We start from the raw sequence: 24551 nt of genomic DNA, 5'->3' as shown, positions 1-24551 counted from the left end.
GATGAGAAACTGGAGCCAAGAGAGGTGAAGCTGTAGTCACTGTTCCCTCTTGGTTAAAGTATCTTCACCACAGGCTATAAATTGTGTCCTATCAATCAGCTATATGTTGTTTACATGATCGTATATTTAGCAGACACTGACTAGAAAATGTCGTTTTTTTTCTTTCAAGTTGGTGGAGATAGATCTTGTAGGATGAATTTAAAGAAATTTCAGTTTCCCCCAAGGCATGTGTAGGGAAAATAGCCTTGGTCAGGCTCCCTCCCCGACCAGCTGCTGTCCCTGATCTGGTGATCTGCTGGTCCGAGACCATAGAATGCAATACTAGCCCTGACCTGGCAACATGCCTGTCTGACATGACGGAATGCAGCGCAGGCACCGTGCATCCTAAAAATATGTGTAATTTTACTAACAATTGTCACCCCAATAAATTAAAAAAAAATGGAGGTTTTAAGAATATGACTATATAGATGATGCATTATAGAATTGTACATATGAAACCTATGTAGTTTTGTTGACCATTGTCACCCCAATACATTTTAAAAAAAGAAAAAAATATATATATATACTCTTTTGTAAGCACCCTGGTTGTACGCCACCTTTGGCTTCGTATGGCATAACGGTGTCCAGCTGTTTCACAAGCTGAGACATAATGGGGGTTGCTGGCTGTATTCAGCGATGGGGCTGATTGAGCCCCATAAACCTGAATAAAGTATGTCTACTTTGCCTTTGGCTTCATGCATCTTCTTCCAGCTCCCCGAGGTGCACACGCCTTACCCCCAAGACTCAACCCACCCGGATACCTGCTGCAGTGAGCAGGGTCTCGGTCAGGTAAGAGAGTCTAAGCAGGAGAGCATGTGGCCCCCACACAGTGTGTGGTACCCAGTGGCTGCTGTTCTCAGGAGCTGGCCCCCGTGGATGGGTGGAAAGACATGGATGGTTCTCCAGCCAGTGTAGAAAAAACCTTGCAGGTTTTAACTGAGCAGTTGCTGGAACAAGCAAGAGGTGCTGCCGGCCATGTGGGCTGGATGTTCCTCACTGTGCTGCGTTGCACTAAAGAGGAAATGCTCACTGAAGTGGCCCGAGTGTGAGACTTGCAGTCTCAGGAGGACGTGCAGGAGGCCCGAGTCCGTCAGCTTGAGGAGGCCCTCTGTAGTGGGGTTCTAAAGCAGATGCCACCCCAGAGTTCCTGACAGAGGACGTTGGGGAGGCTGAAGACGTCCCACACCCCTGTGGTTGGCCCATTGTGCAGCAGAAGGTAAAACATGAACAACATTTGTGACCCGGGGGTGTTGCTGCTAACAACCCAGCAGTGACTGAGTTCACAGCTTACACTCCCTATACTCCCACGGCATTGGGAGACTTGGGGAAGCAATGCCGGCAATGCCCCAGCAAGTCACTGCCTGCTTGGCTGCTGTGCTTCTGGGATGAGGAAGCAGACAGCATTCTCTGCTCCCCAGGTAAAATGGAAAAGCTCGCCTCTGGGACGGTGTACCCGTCTCTACGGTAATGGCTGCAAAACTGCCATAGCTTAGTTCAAGGCCAGGGCAACCACTCCTTAATGGAGTGCCTCGCTGTTGCGGTGCACAAAGTGTGGGAAAATGCAGGCGAGCTGCCTGAGACTGTGAACAAATGGCAATCGTACACCGAATTTGTGAAAATCATCCATGAAATGGGTATGAGACATGCTATGTTTGACCCTAACACGCATGGGCCAGATGATGAGTGTTTTATGACTAGCATGAGAGATTTGGTTTTGGAGACTGCCCCTGCAAATGCCTTTGGGTCTTTTGTTGCTATCCTTGCACCCTATGTGGAGCGGGGGATTCACGAAGTCACAACTGCTGTGGCCACCCTGGGAGATGTAGATGGCTGGTGGCAGGGGAAGTTAAGACATGAGGTCCGAGAAGTTAAGACAAGGAAGTCCAAAGTAGAAGTATGGGGGCGAGCTCGAGGGCCCCAAAGGGTGACACACATGCAAATGTGGAAAGACCTCCTAGCAGCGGGGGTTGTTCAGGGAAAAATAGACTGACAACCCAATGTGGTCTTGTTGGAACTGTGGAAACAGTTACGTCCAGAACATCAATTCTGGCAAAACCCTAAGGGGAAGTCCGGGAAAGTGCAATCCGTGTCCCTCTAGGAGTTCATGCGACCGCCAGAGGCTAACTTCTTCCAGTTTGACTGGGGGGGCGGGGGGAGAAGGTACCCGGTCAGTTGGAGGGGACGGGCAGGGACCGGAGGCCCCGCATGGAACTGTCCATACATTGGTCGTCTTCTAATGTGCAGAGGGCTTTGGCCCTGGTTGACACTGGCACAGAATGCAGCCTTATCTATGGTAACCCAGAACTGTTTCCCGAACAAGTAATCTGCATTGACAGCTATGGGGGAAAGACTGTGAAGGTAAAAGCCATTTCCTTACCACTGGGAATAGGAAGGCTCCCCCACCCAACCCCACCTTGTACCTACACGGTGTATGTCTCCCCCATTCCGGAATATATTCTAGGGGTGGATGTGTTACACGGCCTCAGCTTACAGACTTCAGGCGGAGAGTTCCACCTCCGAATCCAGGTGGTCAAAGCAGTGACACATGGGCATGCTCACCACCCTCCTCAAGTGTTGCCACAGCCCCGGCATGTGGTTACAGCATGACAGTATCGCCTGCTGGAGGGGCATGAGGAGATTGGCTGCACAATTTTAGAGCTGGAGAAAGCACACATTGTGAGACCAACGCACAGTCCCTTTAACTCCCCAGTATGGTCAGTGAAGATACCGGATGGGACTTGGCGTATGACTGTAGACTATAGGGAATTGAATAAGGTGATGCCACCTCTGCATGCTGCAGTGCCTTCAATTCATGATTTGATGGATCACTTGACTGTACACTTGGGAACATATTACTATGCAGTGGATCTGGCAAACACCTTCTTCTCTATTGACATTACACCTGAGAGTCAAGAGCAGTTTGTCTTCATTTGGGACAGGCATCAGTGGGCCTCTCAAGCCCTCCCGCAAGGATATTTGCATAGCCCCACTATTTGCCATGGGCTTGTAGTCCAAGATTTGGCACATTGGGAACACCCATCCTCTGTGGCCGTTTCACCATGTGGATGGTGTTTTACTAACATCTGATTCTCTTCCAGATCTAGAGTAAGCAGCTCCTTCTCTCCTCTGCCACCTGAAGTCATGTGGCTGGGCAGTGAACAAGGAAAAGGTACAGGGCCCTGGTCAAATTATCGGTCAAATTTTTGGGTGTTGTGTGGTCGGGTAAGACAAAGGTCATATCAAAAACTGTTATTGAAAAGATACAGACATTTCCTTGACTGACTAAGGTCTTCCAACTACAGGTATATTTAGGTCTGCTGGGGTATTGGCTAGTGTTTATATCCCATTTAGCAAAGATAACAAGACCCTTACATTCCATGATGAAGAAGGGTGCCTCATGAGATTGGACAGAAGCTATAGAGCAGGCATTTGTTTCCACTAAACGGGCAGTACAACAGGCACAGGTACTACAAATAGTCGCCCATTTCAAATTGATGTTCACGTAACCCAAGAGGGGTATAGTTGGGGCCTCTGGCAACAGCAGGAGCATCTCCAGTCACCAGTGGGGTTCTGATCCCAATTGTGGAAAAGAGTGGAAGTCTGCTACTCTCTGATAGAGAAAAAAAAAAAAAAAACTGGCTGCTGTGTATGCAGCCCTAGTGGCCACAGAAGCCATCACAGGAACAGCATGGGTGTTGGTTTGCACAACCTATCCCGTCCAGGGGTGGGTCCACACTTGGACCCAAGGACTCAAAATGGGAGTGGCACAGACCACCACCCTCGCCAAGTGGGGGGCCTACTTGGAGTAATGTAGCACCCTCAGTTCAAGCCCTTTGAGCACAGAGCTACAACAGGTCCTGGGGCATGTGGAACTTGTAGCCTAGGCTGCACCAAGTGCTCTGCCTAGCGGGGAGGACTTGGAGCCCTCACGCTACAGAGAAGGACAGCTCCCAGTACCTGAAGATGCCTGGTATACTGATGGCTCCAGTCGGGGAGCCACTGCCATTTGGACAGCTATTGGTGTGCAGCTCAAAACAAACACCATTTGGTTTGATACTGGGGTGGGTCAGAGTATCCAGTGGGCTGAGTTATGCGCTGTATGGATGATAATCAGTCATGAGTCTGGGCCCCTGGTTATTTGTACAGACAGCTGAGCAGTGTTTCAGGGCCTGACATTGTGGCTCCCCACGTGGAAGCACCAAAACTGGTTGGTAGTACACCATCGCTGGGGGGTTAAGCCATGTGGCAAGACCTGTGGGATCTAGGGCAGGCAAAGGAGGTGACCCTAATGCATGTCACAGGTCACTCCCCCTTAACATCCTCAAGTAATCATGAAGCCGATGCCTTAGCAGGGGTCTGGTGGTTAGAACGGGCCTCCGCCACTGATGTGGCCCATTGGCTGCATAGGAGGTTGCAGCACGCTGGAAGCCAAACCATGTGGCAGGTGAGCAGATGCTGGGGTCTGCCCTTGAAATGGTAGGAGATAGTTGATGTCTGCCATGACTGTGTCGTTTGTGCCCAGGACAGCCCCCAATGGCAAAAACTCCCTTGGGAGACACAGCAGATCATGCGAGGGAGGGTACCCCTAACTCGCTGGCAGGTAGATTACATAAGACCCCTGCCCAAAGCCCGGAATGTCACTTACATGTTCATAGCAGTAGACACTGCACCAGGGTTATTGTTTGCTTGGCCGTGTCTGGTTGCAGACCAGTGGTATACAGTGGCTGCTCTCACACGGCTGTGTGCCCTCTACGGGCGCCCCCAGGTCATTAAAAGTGACAGGGGTACTCACTTTACGGGGCAAGAAGTACAGCGATGGGCTGCCAGGATGGACATACAATGGTTGTTGCACGCCCCATACAATTCACAGGAAGCTGGCATGATCGAACGTTATAATGGCCTGAAACAAGGCCTTCAGGTGTTGAAACACCGTCCCATGATGCACGACTGGGCCTTGTGTCTGTGGGACATTTTGAGAAGCTGGACCAAGAGACCATGAAAGGGTGGGCCCTCACCAGTAGAAGCTCTGTTGCATCGGACAGCTGCTACCATAGAACTACAAGTCACTACCAGTGAGACCCTGTTAGAGCAAGGATAGGGTAGAAATGGAAACTGTTATCAGCACCCACATGCTTGAAAGCAGGAGAATGACTGCAATGGAGTTGGCCCTGGTAGGTCAAAAGCCACCACTGTCATTGGTTGGGCCTGATAGATCCATGGGGAGCTGGTGTGACCCACAATTTGCAAGTGATTCCAGGGGTGGTGGCTGAGTGGCCACTGCAGATGACTGGTATACGGAGGCCGTGACATTTAGACAATTTTGTGAGGGAATTTTGTGCTCTCACTGTGGCCTATCATGGGGTCCCCTATTCTGTTACATGTTGAAACCACACAAGGGACTCCAAGCACTGCTATATATTTCTGGTACCGCAAACTGGGAAAGGTGCAGGTAGCAGCAACCCTCTTCTGTCAGGACAAAAAGCTAGCATGTATCTTACCAGATGGGAGTGATTTGCCATTGTTGGCTCCTATGACTACTCTTTCTTTCTGCTCATAGGTGCCTGTGGGGTAATACCATGGTGGACTGGTCCACACCTATGCCAGAGTGGCTAACGTCTCCAGCTGTTGGATTTTCACAGAGTTTTCAGTTAGCACAGTGATTGGATTGCCATGACTTATCTATCCAGCTACCAAAGAAAACTGGACTTGTTTGCAAGGATGGAATCCTCGAAAGGCGGGCTGAACACAACGAGGCGACACGTCCTCTCCTCTATGAGGGCACAGAGAAACCATACCAAGCCGTGGCTGGGTCATGCAGTGTGGGATGGGTGGGGTTGGCTCATGAGTAAAGGTATAGAGCTTACCCAGGTCGTTCCTCTGTGTTTGGAACGACAGACTGGCACCAGAGACATGAGTTGGGTGCCTGCAGCCCTATGTCAGAACACAATCTGAGTCCCTGAGGGTCATGTATGGTGGAATGGCCAAAAGCAAGAGAGGTTGGCCCACACCACCTTTGCCCCTGATGGGAGCCTATGGGATTGTGGCTCATATGGCTGGCCCTACCTTCCTGCCCAGTGGACAGGGCTTTATACATAGGGGTGGCCATACCTTCCAGCTAGTGTATGACCCACACTAGAAAGTTGACCCCAAAATTGGGAGTCCTTTAAACCCAGGCACCACAGTGTTAAGATGACACCTGAGTGGTTTTAACCCTTGGCTATTCTGAGTCCACAAGCCAGTTCTCTTGTGGTGGAAACACAAGTAACTACGCTTGCCGAGCACAGTGCTCAAGCTCTCAACCAAACCCACTGGTCTCTGGGCCTCCTGACAGAGGAAATAGACCAGATGAGAAAGGTAGTCCTCCAAAACCGGATGGCTTTGGACATTTTAACTGCTGCCCAGGGAGGGCCCTGTGCCATTGTGCATGCTGACTGCTGTGTATGCATTGCTGATAATAAGAAAAATGTAAGCCAGGCACTGTCTGCCCTGGCAGGAGAGATTACTGGCATTCAGCACCAGACAGGAGACCCCCTGTGAGAATGGTGAGCTCAACGCTCCTCCTCTTGGAGATGGGTCTTTGCCCTGTTGAGGGGTGGAACTTGTCTCCTAGTGGCCTTCTGCTATTCTTTGTATTGCTGTTGCTGCCTCTGGGTGCAGGGCTCTGCCCTGTTAGCAAAGAGGTCTGCAGCGAGGGCCCAAGCCAGAGGAGATTAGCTGGTCGGTGAGGAACTCTGAAGGGATGGGGTGTAGGGAAAATATCCTTGATCAGTCTCCCTCCCCGACCAGCTTCTGGCCCTGACCCGGTGACCTGCCAGTCCGAGACGATAGAATGCAATACTAGCCCTGACCTGGTGACATACCAGGTGGAATGTCATGTCTGACATGATGGAATGCAGCACAGGCACCGTCCATCCTAAAAATATACTCTTTTGTAAGCACCCTGGCTATATGCCACCCTTGGCTTTATATGGTATAAAGGTGTCCGGCTGTTTCACAAGGTGGGCAGCTGAGACATGACGGGGGCTGATTGAGCCCCATAAGCCTGAATAAAGTATGTCTACTTTGCCTTTGGCTCCATGCATCTTCTTCCAGCTCCCCTAGGTTCACACACCTTACTTCCAAGACTCAACCCACCCAGACTCCAGCCTTTTGCAAAAATTGTAAAGGAGGTAAAGGCTGTCTTTAGTATTCCTTAGTTCTCCATCTTTCTGCCAATCCTTCTTGTTCCCAGTGCTCTACTGTGGAATTCAACTACCTAATAAACTCCCTCCTCATTCAGACACAATGTTACACCTTACAAAAGGCATATGCTCCTGATGGAGTGTTGGTTAAGAAATGCCCCTGAGGTAGATGAAAGGCAGGCTTCGGGGGACAGGCTGGCTGTGGGGCAAGAAATCTCCACCCTTCTGAAACTTATAACCAGACCTGAAGGAAGGATGGACAGTTAGTGGTCTGGGAGCCAACTTAAGACCAGCTGCGACCAGCTAAAACCAACAAGGCCATGGCGATGGATTTCACCTTACAGTCACCCTAAGACTCATTAAACGCTCATTACAATGCATTTGCATGATAAAAGACACACCCTGCACTGCCATTGTCAGAAAAAGAAAGACCATAAAAAGACAAAATGGCTGCCTGAACTCTTTGAGTAATCTACAAGCTTTGCCAGAAAAATCCTTAAATATTCCTCCCATTAATTTGAATATACAGCACCTAATTAAAGGGGCACCAATAATAGGATAAACCCCAACTGGAGCGCTGCTATGCCAGAAAAATCCTTAAATATTCCTCCCATTAATTTGAATGTACAGCAACTAATTAAAGGGGCACCAATAATAGGATAAACCCCAACTGGAGCGCTGCTACTCTGTCTATGGAGTAGTCTGCCTCTTTCTTTTCCTCTGCTTAAATAATCTGATCCTTGCTTTACTTTTATTTCCACTTTGCTTGTATTTTTTCCTGTGTGCTGCCAAGAACCCACTGGTCAAGACCCCTTTTCTAGGTCTCCCCGGAGTGAGGCATCACTTAGCTCCCGCAACACACCTAAGCTTTTGGTTTCTCCCCAGAAGTCCTCTCACCCTTTTCTGTTTTAGTAAACAGCCATTGCAAAACAAACAAAAACCAAAATAACCAAGGTTTAAAATCCTGTCCCACAAGACTTATTAGGTAAGGCTCTCTATCCATTCTCTCAGGTCTCCCATAAGAATCGCATATGACCTCTTTATTTACCTGTGACAAGGTCAAACACAAGGTCCTCTTTTCTAGGACCGGCTGAAAGACCTGATATGGATAGAAAGGGAGGAATCTAGAAGGCACATTTGTTCAAAATCCTCTCTGCGTCCCATTGTTTAAAGATGGCCCAATATACATGTGTTTACTAAACATTAACTATTTTCCTCTCCCGGTAAATTATCTTACTGCCCCCTCTTTAATTCTGAATGACATTTTTACCTCACTTTGCTTTACTACCTTTGGTATTTTCATGCTTATGTGAATTTCCCATGCTCGTGTATTAAAACTTGATTTTTTTTTCCTGTTAATCTTTTGCATATCACTTGAATTATTGGACCAGCCAAAAAAACTAAGAGGGGAAGGTTCCCTGACCCTGACACAATTTATATGTTTAGTCTGTCTTATGTTATAAGAACAGATAAAAAAAAAAGAGGTGGAACCATGAGTCCTAGGTTCTTGTCCCAGTTCTCTCTGTGTTCTTAACTCTTCTGGACCTCAGTTTCTTCACCTTTAAATAAGGATGTTGTATTTGCTAATCTTTAAGATTTTAACATTTTACATTTGTTGAAATATTACATTGCAATTATTTTTAATTTAATTTATGGACATTAAATGACTTAGTTTTAGGGATACATCTTTTATTAATTGTTCATAACTGCTGCTCTGTTTAAAGTAGCTGCTACATAATGTTTACTAGTTACAGAGTTAGTTATCACAAGTTTGTAAGTTTCTAAGGTAGTGGGGGCAGTTTCAGTACAATGCTTTCAATTCTATAAATATTCATTGAACAACTGACAAATGATTTTTCTGGTAGACTCCAAGATGTGGTTGTGATTTATGTCTTCTTTCGGAAATTAAATTCAAATTATTCAAATAAATTTCAACAAGAAAATGTTAGCATACTGATACAGTCCATTGAGTACCCGCCCCCCCCACTGAAAAACTTTGTTTTCTTTCCTATAGAAAGGTTAGCTCCTACGCCCTGCTTTAGATAATTGCCCTGAAACTTGTGATTTATGCTTGTTCATTATAATCATTGAAGCCTAATATTCTCTCCTACCCATTCCTGGCCTAACTTCTGGACAACTAATGACACCTGAATGACTGGTTGAATGGCCACAGGCTCTATAGAGCTAACGGATTTATTACTTAAAATCTATTTTTCCTCTTTCAGAGGACTTGGGGATACAGAGAATACCCCAGCAAGATTGCCAGTTGCAATCAAATAAGCCAATGTGGTCTTCTAGGCAGATCTCAAGACCCCTTCCTCTCATCTGAAATCAGATAGGGCGAGAGTTCCATGAATCCCCCAATAGGTAGGGACAGCTCTACGCCCCTGTCCAGCAGGAAGCAGATACAGCAGAAAAGACCTTCTGTCCCTCAACTTCACATAGAGATTTTACAGGGATCATGTTTCTCAAGGGGAAAACAAGGTGGGAAATTAGAGATAGGCATCGGGTCTCTGCATTCCTGCATAACCCACAGAATGCAACCGCCCAAAAGACATCCCCTCTCCACCCAAACTTCCCCTTTTCATTGTAATTATCTACCCCTATGAGAAAGAAACTTGTACAAAATACCCAACTAGATTAAACTGGCCACTCACACCCGCACAGTAAAGGCCACAAGGACCTTCATTTCACCTGGGCCTCATTATACCATCATTATAATATCATACATATGCCTGGAAGTTCATTAATATCATTATAACAGACTGAATTCCAGGAAGAAACATGCACAGTCTAAAAAGATGAAGTAATAGCCTCATGTCAATCACAGGTGTCAATGAAGTGGTCCTATGCCTGGAAAGGAATAGACCATTCTAGAGAAAAAAAGGATAAAAACTCCAAGTCCTCACCAGTCCAAGCCCCTTTGAACATTTTGAGCCTTCAAATCCTTTGGAGTGTACTTTTTCTCCTACCCTATTTCTCCGAAAATAAGACCTAGCTGGACAATCAGCTCTAATGCATCTTTTGGAGCAAAAATAAATATAAGACCATGTATTATATTATATTATATTATATTATATTATATTATATTATATTATATTATATTATATTATATATTATATTATATTATTATAAGACCCAGTCTAATAATATAGTAAAATAAGACTGGTTCTTATATTAATTTTTGCTCCAAAAGTCACGTTAGAGCTGATTGTCTGGCTAGGTCTTATTTTCGGGGAAACATGGTAATAATGCCACCTTGGGCCCTTGAGTTGTTCTCTGCTGTTTGGGTCCGCTCCTATTTCTTTGGAGTGTACTATCTCTTCTAATAATGTATTTTTTCGTCACTATATTTCTGTGTCTCGTTCACTTCTTTGCTTGATACGCCAAGAACCTGGACGCTGCACCGAGAAGGGCCCACTTTCTGGTAACAATACTAAATGTCTAAAATCAAATGTTTTTTTCTCTCATTTGGAAAACTACAGGCAAAAAAACCTTTAATCTTCTAACGAGAAGCAGATACATATAACTACTGTTAATGGGAAACCAATTTCAGTAGAATTTGACTATTTTTAAAATGCTACTCTACTTATGTATCACTTTGACAATGAAGGTGATCACAATTAAAAAAATAATAATGTTAAATTACTAAGTAAAGAGAGGGTTTTCTTTAAAGAGAGAAACATCTAAATCCTAGAAAGGCTTTTCCATTATTCATGGAAAAGTTGATACCAGTTTGAACGTAAGGTCTGTAGTACCTAGTAGGACATCAATAAATTCAAGGTAATTTTCCAATCATTTGACCCAATAATATTTACTGCTAAGTTAAACAATGAGTTTAGCACTGTGCTGTATGCTTTACTTCCATTGTATCACTTGTTCCTCATGACCTCCTTAGGAGACAGGTACTATTATTGTCATCCATATGCTACAGATGAGGACACTAGTTCAGGGAGCTTGTGTGAATTAACTGCCTGAGTTGCAGAGCCAGTAAATGACAAAATCAGTATTTTTTTAAATTAAAATTTAATGGGGTGACAATGGTTAGGAAAATTACATAGGTTTCAAGTGTACAATTCTGTAATAAATCATCTATATATCACGTTGTGTGTTCACCACCCAGAGTCACTTCTTCCATCACCACATATTTGATCCCATTTACACTCATCTACCACTCCCTATCCCCTTTACCCTCTGGTAACCACTAAACTATTGTCTGTGTCTATGACGTTTTGTTTCTTTGTTTGTCTTGTTCCTTATTGCTTTCAGTTTTCTATCCCACATATCAGTGAAGTCATATGATACACAACTTTTTCTATCTGACTTGTTTCACTTAGCATAATAATCTCAAGATCAATCCATGTTGTCGCAAATGGTACTATTTCATCTTATCTTATGGCAGAATAGTATTCCATTGTATACATAAACTACATCTTCTTTATCTATCATCTACTGAAGGACACTTTGGTTGTTTCCATGGCTTGGCCTCCATAGAAAAGCTTCAATGAACATTGGAGCACTCGCGTCTTTATGTATAAATGTTTTCAGATTTTTTGGGTAGATACCCAGGAGAGGGATTGCTGGGTCCTATGGTAATTCTATTCTTAATTTTTTGCAGAATGTACACACTGCCTTCCATAGCGGCTGTACCAATCTGCATTCCCACCAACAGTGTATGAGGGTTCGTTTTTTCTCCACAGCCTCTCCAACACTTGTTATTATTTGTCTTGTTGATCATAGTCATTCTAACTGGTGTGAGGTGATATCTCATTGTGGTTTCTATTTGCGTTTCTCTGATGATTAGTGATGTTGAGCATCTTTTTATATGTCTATTGGCCATCTGTGTGTCCTCTTTGGCGAAATGTCCATTCAGTTCGCCAGCCTATTTTTTAATTGGATTATTTGTGTTTTTGTTGTTGTTGTTGTTGAGTTGTATGAGTTCCTTATACATTTTGGATATTAGCCCCTTATCGCGGGCATTGTTTACAAAAATCTTCTCCCATTCGGTTTGTTGTGTCTTTATTTTGTCGACGGTTTCTTTTGCTGTGCAGAAGCTTTTTAGTTTGATATAGTCCCATACATTTATTTCAGCTTTTAATTCCCCTGTCTATAATGATATAAATTTCCCTCTTATTACTTCTTTCACTGCATCCCAATAATATTCACAGGATATATTTTCATTCTCATTTGTTTCTATGTATCTTTTGATCTTGCCTCTTATTTCTTCCTTGACCCAGTCATTCTTTAAAAGCATGCTGTTTAATATCCACATATTTGTGTTTTTTCCTGCATTCTTTTTGCAGTTGGCATGCAAATTAAAAACCTTGGGATCAGAAAATATGCTTGGTAGGGTTTCAATCTTTTTAAATTTGCTGAGGCTAGTTTTATGTCCCAATATATGGTCTATCCTTGAGAATGTTCCATGTACACTAGAAAAGAATGTATAGTCTGATGTTCTAGGATAAAGTACTCTATAAATGTCAATTATATCCATTTCGTTTAATGTGTCATTTAGGGCTGATATTTCCTGATTCAGTTTTTCTTTGGATGATCTATCCATAGCTGTCAATGATGTATTTAGGTCCTCTACTGTAATTGTGTTTTGGTCAGTTTCTCCCTTTAGTTCTTTTAGTAGTTGTTGTGTATATTTCAGTGCTTCCTGATTTGGGGGCATAAATATTGATGACTCTTATGTCTTCTTGTTGTACAGTCTCCTTTATCATTATGAAATGTCCATCTTTGTCTCTTGTTACATTTTTTAATCCCGAGGTCTATTTCATCTGATATAAATATGACTATGCCTCCTTTTCTCTGAATACCATTTGCTTGGAGTGTCAGTTTCCACCCTTTCACTTTGAGTCTATATTTGTCCTTGTACCTGAGATGTGTCTCTTGGAGGCAGCATATGTTTGGGTTCAGTTTTTTGATCCAGTCTGCTACTCTGTGCCTTTTTATTGGAGAGTTCAGTCCATTTACATTTAGGGTGATTATTGATATATGAGGATTTCCTATCATTCTATCTTTTGTTTTCTGGTGGCTCGGTGTCTCCATTGTTTCTTTGCCTTTTTGTTGCTGTCTGTTATTTCAGTGTGGTGGTATTTTATGAATTTTCATCTCTGTTTCTTCTTTTTTTTTAATGTTATATATTTCAGGTCCTGATTTTTTTTGAGTGGTTACCATTAAGTTTATTTAAAAGAAAGTTTCATATTTACAGTATTCCTTTTTCTTCAGCAGGCTTCCTTTCTCCACCCCCCCTTTGCTGGTTCAGACCTTTACTCTCTACTCTTTTATGTTTCTGCTGTCACAAATTATCCCTATTTATGTTCTGAGTTGATGTCTGCACTGCATTATCAAGTTGTCTTTTTCCTCTTCTTTTTCCCTTTTTATACTGTATGTTATGTTTAAGTGTATTGTGTCCTATTTGGTGTAGGGGTTGCCATTTCCTATTTCTGTCTGTCTGTTTGTAATAGTACTTATGGTTTTGTATTCTTTTGATTTTTTTTGTTTGAGGTTGAATAGCCTCCTTCAGTATTTCTTGTAATGCAAGTCGTGTATTAGAAAATTCCCTCAGCTTCTGTATATCTGGAAAGATCTTTATTCCTTCTTCATATCTAAAGACATCTTTCTTGGATATATTACCCTTGGCTCAGAAATTCTCTTTTTCAATAGTTTGAATATTTGATTCCACTCCCTCCTAGCTTGTAGAGTTTCTGCTGAAAAATCTGATGATAATCTAATGGGCTTTCCATTGTAGGTCACTGTATTCTTTTCCATGGCTGCCTTCAGGATTCCTTCTTTGTCCTTAATTTTTGACAGCTTCAATACAATGTGCCTTGCAGAAGGCTTGTTGGGATTGAGGTAATTAGGTGTTCTATTTGCTTCTTGGATTCAAGGATGCAGTTCTTTCCATAAGTTTGGGAAGTTCTAGTTAACTATTTGTTTGAATATACTCTCTGTTCCCTTCTCCCTTTCTTCTCCTTCTGGTATGCTCATTATTCTTATATTGCTCTTTCTGATGGAGTCAGAAAGTTCCTGTAGAGTTCTTCCACTTCTTTTCTTTTAACTCTCAGGTATCTCTCTTCTTCCATCCGTGTCATTTTCAGATTTCTATCTTCTGTGTCACTGATTCTTTCCTTTACCTGGTCATTTCTATTACCCATGCTGGCTATTTGATTCTTCATTTCTTTTATTGATATCTTAATCTCCACAATTTCTATTTGGTTCTTTTTTAAAATTTCAATGTCTTTGGTAAAATATTCATTTTGTTCCTTGATTGTGTTTCTGAGTTCATTAAACTGCCTGTCTGTGTTTTCTTGCATCTTGTTGAGTTTTTTCAGAACTGCAATCTTGAATTCTCTGTCATTTAAGTCACTGTCATGCGGGGCGGCCTGCGGGGTCTCTGGTCCCGCTCCCCACACAAGAACGCAGGATATGGCTAGGCCAAAAAGGAACACCCACGGAGCCATAGGTAGGGAAGTCATACCACTATGGTCTCACTGGAGGCTGGGTTTACACGACGTGCGATCTGCTGTCCGCTTTGTTGCCAACCGACCGACTCTCCTCCACTCTCCTCCACTATCCTTCAGTCTCCTCCTCTCTCCTCCTGTCTCCTCCTCTCTCCTCGACTTCCCTCTGTAGCCGCGGCAGTTATATTAGTGGCCAATGGCTCAATGGTTACAGCTGACGGCCAACCAGCCACAGCTGATGGCTATCTACTACCTGAGCCAGCACCTTTCCACATGAGGCCGAGAGCCTGGAAACTGCTTTCTGGGGCTCTGTCCCCACACTCCACCCCTACAGGTTCTCGCCTCATAATCTACGCGACAAGCGTCTTTCGCGAGGGTCCCTGTGCCATATTAGCCTATTGACACCTACGGACGAAAAGAAACGGTAGTCTTAGGAACCAACAGTGGCAAATCCCTTCCATCTGGGAGGATACACGCTAGCTTTTTGTCCTGGGAAAGGAGGGTTGCTGCCACTGGCACCTTTCCCGGTTTGTGGTACCAAACCTTTATGGCAGTGCTTGGGGTCCCTTGCATAGTTTCAACATGTAACAGAACAGGGGACCCCATAATAGGCCATAGTGAGAGCACATAGTCTCCCTGCAAAATCATCCCGGTATCGGGACCTTCGTATACTACAGTCACTTGTGGTGGCCACTCAGCCACCACCCCTGGCGTCACTTGCAAATCATGAGTCAAACCGGCCCCCTATGGGGCTATCAGGCCCAACCATCGACAGTGGGGGCTTTTGACCTGCCAGGGCCAAGTCCATTGCTGCCGTTCCCCTGCTTTCAAGCATGTGGGGGCTGGCAGCAAAATGTTTCCATTTCTGCCGTAGCCTGGCTTTAACAGTCTCACTGGTGGTAACTTGTAACTGAATGGGAGCAGCTGTTTGATGTAGCAGAGCTTCTACTGGTGCGGGCCCTCCCTTCCGTGGTCTCTCATTCAGGACTCTCAGGACATCCCATAAACACGAGGCCCAGTCACGCATCGTGGGAGGGTGTTTTGACACCCGGAGACCTTGCTTCAAAAAGCCGTTATAGCATTCAATCATGCCAGCTGCTTGTGGGTTATACGGAGCATGAAACATCCATTGCACGTCCATCCTGGCAGCCCAGCGCTGCACTTCTTGCCCAATAAAATGGGTACCCCTGTCACTTTCAATGACTTGGGGGTGCCCATAGAGGGCACACAGCCGTGTAAGAGCGACCACTGTGTGCCGCTGATCCGCAGCTGGACACGGCCAAGCAAACATCAATCCCGTAGCAGTGTCCACTGCTGTAAATGCATATATCGCATTGCGGGCCTTAGGAAGGGGTCCAATGTAATCCACTTGCCAGCAAGTGAGGGGCACCCTCCCTCTCGTAATCTGCTGTGTCTCCCAGGGGAGCCTCCGCCTTTGGGGGCTGTCCTGGGCACAGACGACACAGTCATAACAGGCATCTGCTATCTCCTCCTGCCATTTCAAAGGCAGACCCCAGCGTCTGCTCACCTGCCACATGGTTCGGCTTCCAGCGTGCTGCAATTTCCTATGCAGCCAATGGGCCACATCAGTGGCAGGAGCCCGTTCCAACCATCGGACCCGTGCTAGGGCATCTGCTTCATCATTACCTGGGGACACTAAGGGGGAGTGACCTGTGACATGCATTAGGGTTACCTCTTTTCTCTGCCCTAGGTCCCAAAAGTCCTGCCACATGGCTTGACCCCACAGTGGACGGTGTCCTACCAACCAGTTTTGGTGTTTCCACATAGGGATCCACAGCGTTAGGCCCCGGAACACCGCCCAGCTGTCAGTACAAATAACTAGGGGCCCGGACTCGTGGCTGATTACCATCCACACAGCCCGTAGCTCAGCCCACTGGCTACTCTGGCCCACCCCAGTATCAAACCAAATTGTGTCTGTTTTGGGCTGCACACCAATAGCCGTCCAAACAGGTGCAGCCCCTGGGCTAGAACCATCGGTAAACCAGGCATCCTCAGGTACTGGGGACTGTCCTTCTTTATAGGGCGAGGGCTCCAAGTCCTCCCCTCAGGCAGAGCGCTTGGCTCAGCCTGGGCTACAAGCTCCACAGGCCCCAGGACCTGTTGTAGCTCTGTCCTCAAAGGGCTTGAACTAAGGGTGCTACGTTGCTCCAAGTAGGCACCCCACTTGGCGAGGGTGGTGGTCTGTGCCACCCCCGTTTTGGGTCCCTGGGTCCACGTACAGACCCACCCCTGGACAGGATAAGTTGTTCGAACCAACACCCGTGCTGTTCCTGTGATGGCTTCTGTGGCCACTAGGGCTGCATACAAAGCGGCCAGCTGTTTCTCTATTAGTGAGTAGCGGACCTCTGCTCCTTTCCATAATTGGGACCAAAATCCCACTGGCAACCGGAGACGCTCCTGCCGTTGCCAGAGACCCCATTCGTACCCCTCTTGGGCTACGTGAACATCAAGTTCAAATGGGCGGCCGGAGTCCACTACTTGCAGAGCCTGTGCCTGCTTCACTGCCCGTTTTGTGGCAACGAAGGCTTGCTCTACAGCCTCTGTCCAATCCCATGAGGCCCCCTTTTTTATCATATTGTACAAGGGCCTTGCCATTTGTGCTAAATGGGGTACAAACACTCGCCAATATCCTAGCAGACCCAAATATGTCTGCAGTTGGGAGACCTTGGTCGGCCAGGGAAAGGCTTGTATCTTATCAATGATTGCCTCAGGTATAACCTTTGTCTTACCCGACCACACAACACCCAAAAACTTGACGGATAAGCCATGGCCTTGCATTTTTTCCTCATTCACCGCCCAGCCACGTGACTTCAGGTGGCGGAAAAGAGAGGGAGCTGCTTGCTCTAAATCAGAAAGAGAATCTGATGTTAACAGAATATCATCGACATAATGAAACAAGGCCACAGAGGATGGGCGATCCCACTGTTCCAAATCCTGGGCCACGAGCCCGTGGCAGATAGTGGGGCTGTGCAAGTATCCTTGCGGAAGGACTTGAAAAGTCCACTGCCACCCATCCCAAGTAAAAGCAAACTGCTCTTGACACTCGGGTGCAATGTCAATGGAGAAAAAAGCATTGGCCAAGTCCACTACATAGTGATATGTCCCCAGGCGGATAGTCAGATGATCCATTAAATCATGTATTGAAGGCACTGCAGCGTGCAAGGGTGGTGTCACCTTATTTAACTCCCTATAGTCCACAGTCATTCGCCAGGTCCCATCTGGCTTCTTGACAGGCCATACTGGGGAGTTAAAGGGACTGTGCATTGGCCTCACAATATGTGCCTTCTCCAATTCCAATATTGTACGACCAATCTCCTCCTGCCCTCCTGGCAGGCGGTACTGTCACACTGTAACCACACGCCGGGGCTGTGGCAACACTTGAGGAGGGTGGTGAGCATGCCCGCGTGTCACCGCTTTCACCACCCGGATCCGGAGACGGAACTCTCCTACCGATGTCTGTAAGCTGAGGCCATGTAACACGTCCACCCCTAGAATATACCCGGAACGGGGGAGACATAAACCTTGTAGGTACGAGGGGGAAGCCTTCCTATACCCAGTAGTAAGGAAAGAGCTTTCACAGTCACAGTCTTTCTCCCGTAGCCATCGATGCAGATTGCTGGTCCAGGGAACAGTTCTGGGTTCCCATAAACAAGACTGCAGTCTGCACCAATGTCAACTAGGGCCAAAACCCTCTGCACATTAGATGGGGACCAATGTATGGATAGTTCCACGTGGGGACTCCGGTCCCTGCTTGTCCCCTCTGACCGGGTACCTTGGCCCCACCTCTAATCAAGCTGAAAGGAGTTGTCCTCAAGCGGCTGCATGAAGTCCTGGAGGAACACGGGTCGCGCTTGCCCAGACTTCTCCTTTATGCTTCTCCGGAATTGTTGTTCCGGACGCAACTGTTTCCAAAGTTCCAGCAGGAGTGCATTGGGTTTTCCATCTATTTTCTCCCGATCGACCCCTGCTGCCACAAGATCACGCTACATCTGTGCGCGTGTTACTCTCTGAGGTCCGCGACCTCGCCCCTTTACCTTTGGTTTGGGCTTCCAGGTCTCAACTGTGTGAACCTCCTGTCTTAATTTCCTTCGCCTCCGGCTTTCAACATCCCCTAGGGTGGCCATGACAGTTGTAACTTCATGGATCCGTCGCCCTACATAAGGTGTAAGAATAGCAACCATGGATCCAAAAGCACTCGCAGGTGCAGTATCCAAAACCAGATCTCTCATGCTGGGTGTAAAAAGCTCGTCATCCGCCCCCTGCATGTTAAGGTTAAAAATAGCATGTCTCATACCCATTTCACGGATGATTTGCATAAGTTCCGTATATGACTGCCACTGACTCACAGTGTCTGGCAGCTCGCCAGCCTGTCCCCATACTGTGCGTACTGCAGCAGTGAGCCACTCCATTAGAGAGTGGTTGCCCTGGTCGTGGGCCAACCTATGGCAGTTCTGTAACCTTTGTCGCAGGGACGGATGCACTGTCACAAAGGCTAGCTTTTCCATCTCGCCCGGGGAGCAGAGAATGCTGTCTGCTCCCTCATCCCATAAACATAATAGACAAGCCGAGACTGGCTCTCCAGGGCTTTGTTTGTACCGCCTCCCCAGCTCCTGCAACTCAGTGGGAGTGTAAGGGGTGTAGATTGTGAACTCAGTCACAGCTGGGTTGCCTGCAGCAATGCCCCCGGGGCCCAAAGGTTGCTCACGTTTTACTCTTTGCTTCAAGATTGGCCGGGCATGGGGGTTGGGAGCTACATTGTCTCCACTCGCTTCCTCAGCCTCTGCCTCAGAGTCTCCACTGTGGGGCCCCTCTTCTAACAGGCGGACCTGAGCTTCCAGTGCTTCCAACCGGGACACCTGGTCCGTCACCTGGGCTATTTCATGAAGCGCATTTTCCGTGTTGAGACTCAAGGCCGTGAGGAACATCCAGCCCAAACGGCCGGCTGTGGTCTTCCTTCTCCTCCTCAGGCAACCGCTCAGCCAGAGCCTTCAGGGTGCTCTCCACGCTGGCTGGAGAGCCATCCATGTCCTCCCACCTCTCCTTGGGGGTCCAACTCCTGAGAACAGTGGCCACCGGACACGAGAAACTGTGTGGGGGCCACATGTCCTCCTGTCCAGAGTCAGACTCCATTCCTACCTGGTCGGAATCTTGCTCACCGTGACAGGTGTCTGAGTGGGTGGAGGCCTCCTTGTAAGATGTCCACAACCCTCGGATCCTAAGGCCGCAGCAGATCACCAAAATTAAGGCAACACCTTCCATGGCCAAGAAGGTGGTGTGCCAGCTGGAGGCTTGAGTCTCCCAGGCAGACCGCGCCTCCCGTTCCCGGTGTCGCTCCTCACGGGCCTCCCGAAGCTGGGCTCTCACACGCACAAACCGCTCCACCATGCTTTGGTAGGTTTTGGCCTGCACCACAGCCTGCTTACGAAACTGAGCTTTTATACGTGTAAACTGCTCCAGTATATTCCGGAGAGTTTCGGCCGACACCATACCCTGCTCGCTGCGCCATGTGTCGTGCAGGGGATCCTGCCGACTTCACCATGTGTCATGTGGGGCGGCCTGCAGGGTCTCAGCTCCCCACATAAGAACGCAGGACATGGTGAGGCCAAAAAGGAACACCCACGGAGCCATAGGTAGGGGAGTCACACCACTATACTCTCACTGGTGGCTGGGTTGGAGACACAGGAACCAGGAGCCACACAATTCTAGACCCTCACTGTGCCACTTACAGGCTCAGCCACCATCTTCTTGCTAGCTCCCATTTTTTTGCTAGCCTAGCCATGGCAGTTATATTCATGGCTAATGACTCACTGGTTACAGCTGACGGCCAACTAGCCACAGCTGATGGCCATTTGATCACAGTCGATGGCCATTTACTTCCTGAGCCAGCACCTTTCTATGTGAGGCTGAGAGCCTGGAAACTGCTTTTTGGGGCTCTGTCCCTACAGTCACATATTTCCATGTCTTTAAGTTCATTTTCTGGAGACTTCATTTTTTTTTTTTTTTTTCTGAGCTGCCTTGTTACCTTGGTCATTCTTGGCAATTAATGAATTATTATTTCTCTTCCTGGGCACCTACAGGAGTGGTTTTGCAACATGTTGATAGGAAGAGGTCTTTCTTTTGCCTTCCAGTAGGTGTTGGTGGAATGTTTTATTTTCTGTCTTACTGCAGCCTTTTATTCTCTCTCACACAGCAGCACTGTATTTTCTCTTGCACTGTTCCAGGTTCTGAACAAATGGGGGCGTTCCCTGGAAAGTGGGCTTCTCCTCTGTGAGCAGATCACCTGGTTCTCAGGGCACCACCTCTGTGGGGTGATGTGGAGAGCTTCTGATGTCCCACTATTCTTCCTGCAACCTGATTCAGAGCCTGTGTGTCTCAGCAGCTCTGGTTGCCCCTTAAGGGATCCACCCAGATAGTTGGGGGCAAGGTTGGTTGTGAGAGGTGGCCCTGAGCAATGGCAACTATGAACTCAGTTGCCTTGTTCCTTCAGTTCATTCTTTTTCACCAAAATTGGTTGCGCTGTGAGTCTGTGGCTGTGAGGCTGTAATTCTCAGAGCTGTAAATATTCTGTTCTTCAATCTGACACTGCTACTGTTTCTTCTGGATTCAGCTTCTTGCAGTGGGATGGTGGAGGTGGGTCAAGCTCTGGTAGGGTGGGGAGGAGTCAGCCAGGCTCCATGTCTATGTCTTCCATCCTCTGCTTGGCAGTGAGGTTTAACCCACCGTTTTTCCCTCAGTCTTTGCTCTAGGGTCTCTGCTGTGAGTGTTGAATTCAGCTATTTTATATGCTGATCCCTCAGGTGGGACTGTAGTGCAGGGGATCCTGCCATGTGTCGTGCGGGGTGTCCGGCGAGGTCTCTGTTTCCGCTCCCCACATAAGAACGCAGGACATGGTGAGGCCAAAAAGGAACACCCACGGAGCCATAGGTAGGGGAGTCATACCACTATACTGTCACTGGCGGCTGGGTTGGAGACACAGGAACCAGGAGCAACACAATTCTCAACCCTCACTGTGCCGCTTGCAGACTCAGCCACCATCTTCTTGCTAGCTCCCCCTTTTTCTTTGCTACTAGCCTAGCCACGGCAGTTATATTCATGGCTAATGGCTCACTGGTTACAGCTGACGGCCAACTAGCCACAGCTGCTGGCCATTTGATCACAGTCGATGGCCATTTACTACCTGAGCCAGCACCTTTCTATGTGAGGCCGAGAGCCTGGAAACTGCTTTTGGGGGCTCTGTCCCCACAGGGACTGTGGGCCATAAGGGGAGCACTAGCAGTCTGAATTCTTCCCTCTCCTGTGACTGTGATATGGTCCAGACTACAGGGAGCTCTAAGTTCTGGTCTGCATCCTTTCCCCCCTCTCTGAACTTCTCCCATCCCTCCTCCTCCACTTGCCCAATTTGCCCACCTTTACATGATTCGATTTGCAGATCTCTCAGGTGTGCCACACAGGGAGGCCTTTGGTGAATTATAGCTGCTCAATTTTTTTGTAAATTTCAGGGGAGATTTCAAGAAGCACTCCCCATGCTGCCATTTCTGTGATGTAATACTGAGAATCAGTATTTAAAGCCAGATCTGTATGACTCCATAGTCCAGGCTCTTAACCACAGTGCTATAATGACCAATCCTCTAGAAGACTAAGGAAAGCAATATAAAATGAATTATGTGGTTTTCAGTTTCATATTTTAATGAATACAGCATCATTAAAACAAGCTTCCAGAACGGTATTCATAGGGTGTGTGATGTTAGAAAATCATGAAAGGAAATGTCTGACCATTTGAAAATGGCCTTACACTGTACTGCTTTTTATGCAAGGTCTGGTTTAGTACACACATGACATTATAAAAGAGGAGATATATTTCTACTTGGTAAGTAATATGCAGTAAAAACCTAATATAACAGAAGTGTAATATGCAGTTATAGTTTAAGTTTTGTTGAGACTTCCATAGAAAGTCAGTTTAACATAACAACTTGGTACACATGACATTAAGTCAATAATTTTTTCTTAATAAAGTAAATTAAATTGAAATTGGTTTGGCGTGTTAATTGTTATAATTGAGCAGAAATTTTAAAACATTTTCATTTATGAAAACTGTCACCACACATTAAAATATAGGTATACAGAATTTCTCTAAAATATATCATGAATAGTCTCTAGGACTTCACTTTCATTGTGGAAACTGTCTTTTGTGGTTTTCATATGTGTTTTGCATATGAATTTCAATGTAGTGTAAAAGTTAAAAGATTAGGCTCTGGAATCAAACCACCAGTTTCTAGTTCTATGACGTTGAGATATCTACTTAACCTCTGGGGGCCTCTGTTTCTCATTTGGAATTTGAGAACCATAAAGTTACCTTCATAACATAATACATGTTAAGTGTCTGGAGCAATTATTAGCATGTGGTAAATATTTACTAAATTTTAGTTATCATCATCAAACTACTTAGTGGAAAAGAATTAGAGAGATCTGAATTACAATGCAGAAATGAATATGCTCTGATGACAACTGTTGATGGAGGAAGAAATTTTCCTCTACCCTTCTAGGTTCTTTTGGCTCGTCTCATAATTAAGTTTACATGACACATATTTACAAGAGAAAATAGCAAAATTTAATTATATACGTACGTCTGAGACCCCACATACAGGATAAATTGAGAGACAGAAAAGGAAAACAAGGTATATACGACATTCTGAGCTAAGGGATGAGGTAAGATGTCCCGATACTTCAGAAGGGAGGAGGGTAATTCACAGGATGATAAGAAGTGCAGATGTTCAGTAATTAGAAACTTGCCTTGCCCTATATACAAAAATTATTTCTGGCAATAACACTTATTGTGAGCAAGGCCACAAATTACATTCTTTTAGGGAGAGGTAAAACTTTCTCTTGAGCCTGCAGGATCTCAACTACCTTCAGCTCAAAATGATCCACATGCCAAAGTAGCACGTCTTGGGGAGGCCTGTTCTGAACTGCTTCACAACTATGTGATGACCTTCGATGTCTTGCATGTTTCATTTTCCTTAAACAGATAATTTGTAATATTCAGTGTGAATGGTAAGAAACCCCTAGGCATATGATACCAAATGGTGTCTCTTATGCTTGCAGATATAGAGGAATTTAATAATGGGAGAGCAGGAAAGGGAGAAAAAGTCTAAGTCCTAGTGTATTCAGAACTTTTGCCTCTGCCATCTGTGACCCTTGTACTACCCTCAGCCTCTCTCAGCAGCAACAGGCTAGGAAAGGTCAGCCTAGGCTAGAAACAATATTTCTAAACAAGAATATAAAGCAAATTTCATCTTGAATTGAAAACCAAAACAAACCACGGTTTCTCGGAACGCTAAGCATTAATTTTTACTGATGCATAGACCAACGCAAAGTTACTTTTACAAAAGCAAACAAAAACAAAACAAACAAAAGACACAAATGACCCCCCTCAAAAAAGAAACTAAAAACACAAGTAACGAGTAGTAACCCAAATAATTATAAAATAAAATATCTTATTTGCAACTAGTGAACCAAAATAAAACTATTTTACTACCATATAAAATTATAGGCTTTTTAAGATTAACATTTGGGTCTTTCATTCATTCATTCATCTGTTTATATATGATCTCCTAAAAATATTTAGGATAACGTGTGCTATACATTTTGTTTTTAATTTCTATTTTTTGACTTGAACATGGCTTGAGTCCCTCTGTACTGAATCCTATTTCAAGAGAAATTATAATACAGACTTCCAGATATTTTCAATTCTTGCATATTAAGGTCATATATAAGGTCATTCAATGTGAATAAGATGTTGGGAGCACCGGCACTGTGGCATTTATTGTAAATAAGTCAGGTAGTT

The 24551-nt window shown here is 45.7% G+C and overlaps 1 protein-coding gene across 2 annotated transcripts in view; it reads right to left on the bottom strand.

Moving 5' to 3' along the window:
* The window catches only part of TENM1 (teneurin transmembrane protein 1), a 1301460-nt gene that overhangs the window by 422217 nt on the left and 854692 nt on the right, over positions 1–24551 (bottom strand). The window lies entirely within an intron of this gene.

The sequence above is a fragment of the Rhinolophus ferrumequinum genome, chromosome X (genome assembly GCF_004115265.2).
Source record: "Rhinolophus ferrumequinum isolate MPI-CBG mRhiFer1 chromosome X, mRhiFer1_v1.p, whole genome shotgun sequence".
In the NCBI taxonomy this organism is placed as follows: Eukaryota; Metazoa; Chordata; class Mammalia; order Chiroptera; family Rhinolophidae; genus Rhinolophus; species Rhinolophus ferrumequinum.
This window is presented reverse-complemented; position numbering and strand designations above follow the sequence as displayed.